Raw genomic sequence first — 4,092 nt, forward strand, 5'->3', positions numbered from 1 at the left:
CAATCGCTGAAGACAAATGTGTGCATAAGCTAATGTGGAGAAGAATGCTGATGGTGCCTGGCTATCAAAGATACAGCGCCTGGGGTCTTCCATGCTTGAAGGTAAACAAGCAGCCATCTGGCTCAGAAGCAACAAAGCCCACATGGAAGAAGCACACTAGCCTGTTTGACCACGAGGTGTTGAAAGGATCGGGTACCAGGCATCAAAGATCAAAAATCTTATCATTTTGAAGAGGGGGAGTGCAGATTGGAGTCCCAAAGCCCATCTGTAGGCAACTGGACACCCCCTTACAGAAGGGCCATGGAGAGGAGATGAGCCAGTCAGGGTACAGTGTAGCAATGATGAAGCATACAACTTTCCTCTAGTTCTCAAATGCTTCCTATCCCACCCAACTATCATGATCCCAATTCTACCTTACAAATCCAGCTAGACCAGAGGATGTACACTGGTACAGATAGGAAACAGAAACACAAGGAATCCAGGACAGATGATCCCTTCAGGCCCAGTGGTGAGAGTGGCTATACTGGGAGGGTGGAGGGAAGGTCGGGTAGAAAGGGGGAACCAGTTATAAGGATCTACATATACCCTCCTTCATGGGGGAAGGGCAACAGAAAAGAGAGTGAAGGGAGGCATCAGACAGTAACAGATGTGACAAAAAATAATAATAATGTATAAATCATCAAGGGTTCATGAGGGAGGGGGAGCGGGGAAAGAGGGGGGAAATGAGGAGCTGATACCAAGGGCTCAAGTAGAAAGCAAATGTTTTGGGAATGATGAGGGCAACAAATGAACAAATGTGCTTGACACACAACGGATGGATGTCTGGATTGTGATCAGAGTTGTATGAGCCCCGGATAAAATGATTTAAAAAAAAAAAGAAAATGACAAGTGTTCAAGGTATTTACATCTACTTACTTAATTTCTAATGAGATATAAATTCTAGTTCAGATTGTTTGTGTTGGTTTTATTCTAAGAAGCAGAAATCAGCTATGTGATAAAGTACAGGAACGTAAGACCTAGATGTACACATGGTGACAGGCAGCCTGAACACCGGAGGAAGGAGAGCTAGGCAGCTAAGAAGGTCTTCCATTCTTCATAGGGCTGAGAACTCAAAGGGGAAGAGATTGCATGTGATGGGGGCCATGGAAGCTTTCTACAAATGTCTCTCAGCCTCTGAACAGGCTCCTAATAATAGCCCAGCCCTCCCGTATTTAGACCAAAGCACATTAAATTGAGACCAACAAAAGGATTACCTTTTAGGGACTGGGCACAGCATTACATATTAAGATCTGCTCTGTTCACCTTCCAGTTGCTTCTTGGTGAGGCAGGATCCTCCTTCCTAAATAGTATGAGGAGGCCAAACACATGACACCCCAAACACTGGACAGATGAGCTTACCATCGGGGTTTATGACACATAGTGTGATGGGGGAGGTGGCACCGCACGCCACACATCACAGAGGAGTATGCAGGGTGAGCCAGTAGGGACTGTGGGAGACAGGCTTGCAGTAAACAGCCTGTGAGCTGACCCCTGGTTCCTGTGGAGCATTGGTTTCATTTGTTTGAACAGATTCTTGGGTTAGCGGGGGATGAGCGGGGGCAGGGAGGTGCAGTTGAGAGGGCATCTAGCCATAGGGGCACGCGTTCCTTCTGCAAAAAGGAGGTGGACTCATGGTTAGGCCTTCTTTGGTTCTGTGTAACTTGAAGAAGTCAGCGCAGTACTTGGAATTTTAGGACTCCCATGAGAAGGTTACATGAATTAAATCAAAGCAAAACAAAATCATAGCTATATGCCTTGTTCCTGAAAGACATGACATTCTAGTGGGCCTTAGCTTGCTTACCTCCCTTAACATCTTTGTTACTTAGTCATTCCCTCCTCCCAGAAACACTGCCTTCATTTGGCTTCTAGAATACTTGGATCTGCGTCCAATCAGTTTCTTTTTTCTGGGTCCTCAATTTGGCCACAATGTCAATGTTGTAGTCCCAAGGTTCAATGCCAGATCCTCTTTTCTTCTTATGCATTCACTTTCCAGGTGGTATCAACCAATCTCCAGGCTTCAACTATCAGTAGCATGCTGCTGACTTCCAACGTTCTAAATTTGCAGTTCTATTCCCAATCTTTCACTTAAACTACACGTGCAAATCCCATGGGAGAAGGCTGTGGGAGTGTCTTTCCCTAAAGATGATCCACCTGGAAACGCGATGGAGGCCAGAGGCAGTTTGACTCTGTCTTCTAAGGGCGTGCTGTGAGTTGGAATCAAGTAGAGGCACAGTAGGTTTGGGTTGGGATTGGGGAAGGGACCTGACAATGTGTATTTCTAACAAATTCCCTTTCTTTACACACTTTTGCCACTGGAAGATATATTTTCTGGAGCATCTGTTGTTCTTTATACTAAATGTCTAGCAATTGATCAGAAACTGCTAGAAGTGGGTAAAGGCAGCGAAACTCTAATCAATAATAAAGAGATAAACAACAACAGAAAGAGCAGACTTACAGATGATTCAAACATCAGAGTTAGCACAGACGTTAATAACTTCAATAACAGCTTATATAAAATGAAATAAAATGGGAAATGGATGGCATGGACAATAAACAGAATTGGCATTTAGGAAAAATAAAATAATATCCTGGACTTCAGTATCACAATATCTGCACAGAGAATTTGGAGTGGTGGCAGAAGGTCACATTGGAAATGGTTGTCATTCACTCAAACTCGCTGTCATCGAGCTGATTCTGACTCAACCTGACCCTGTAGGACAGTGTAGAACTGGACCTGCGTGTTTCCAAGACAGTAAATCTTTAGGGGACTAGAGAGCCTCATCTCTCTCCCACGGACCAGGTGGTGGTTTTGACCTGCTGACCTTACAGTTAGCAGCCCAACAAGGAACCTGCTAGACACCAGTATCAGAAAATCAGAAAATCAAAGCCAAACATGCAGCTTTTGTTCGACTCTAATTCATGGCAAGCCCGCCTGTTACAGACTAGAACTGCTCCATCGAGTTTTCCTGGCTGGGATCTTTACAGAAATAGACCCCTGGCCCTTTCTTTCACAGTGTCTCTGAGTTGGGCTTAAACTACCAACTTTGGTTAATATTTGGGTGCAGTTTGCACAACCCAGAGATTTTTATATATAAGAAACTGAAACTTCAGCAGCATAAAAACCAAACAATTCAATTAAAAAATAAGCCCAACACTTTGGTATTTCATCAAAGGGGATTATTAGCCAGCAGACAAAATCAAACAAGCGTGCTATCATCACATTCCAATCGGAATAGCTAACAGAAGGGATTGACTCACATATGTCAGATATATGTCAACTTGGCTGGGTTATGATTCTCAGGATCTTGGCAATTGTATCATGGCGTAGTGTGGCAGTTATTTAATGGTATATGTTGGCAGGTATGTAATGGTGTAGTCATCCTATTAGCTGGGATTCAGGTAGAGTGTATGGTGAGCCTCACCCTTCCGCCTTACTTAAGATACTACCCTTCACAGCCTTACCAAAGTCATGTCCTTGCATGAGGCACACGTTTTCATCTGAAGGAGAAGGTAACAGAGAGAAATCTGACTACCCCCAAGGAAGAACTGGTAGCAGAGTGAGTCCTTTGGGCCAGAGGTCCTTGTGCTGAGGGCTTCCTAGACAAAGGGAGGATTAATGCTCCAAAACACACAGAGATCGCCAAAGAATGTTGAGCTTACCATTATTGAACGGACATGAGGCTACCCCCAGCTGGAAGAGAGATAAAACCTTCCCTTAGAGCTGAGAGCTCTGAATTTGAAACTCTAACCCCTTATCCTACAAGGGAATAGATTTCCTTTGGTTAAAGCCATCCACTTGGGGTATAGGTTCGCAACAATAGCTACCTAGTACATCTTAAAACAAACCAAAAAAAGCAAACTCACTACCAGAGTCAATGCCTACTCAGAGGGGCACAGTGGTTACGCATTGGGCTGCTAATAGCAAGGTCAGCAGTTCGAAAGCACCAGCCACTCCTCTGGAGAAAGGTAAGGCTTTCTACGCTCTAAAAGAGTTACAGCCTTGGAAACTCACGGGGTGGTGATGGTGTTAGTTCTACCATGATCTTTAGGGAC

The sequence above is a fragment of the Echinops telfairi genome, unplaced genomic scaffold (genome assembly GCF_000313985.2).
Source record: "Echinops telfairi isolate 266 unplaced genomic scaffold, ASM31398v2 ScPeMD7_20;HRSCAF=75, whole genome shotgun sequence".
Classification (NCBI taxonomy): Eukaryota; Metazoa; Chordata; class Mammalia; order Afrosoricida; family Tenrecidae; genus Echinops; species Echinops telfairi.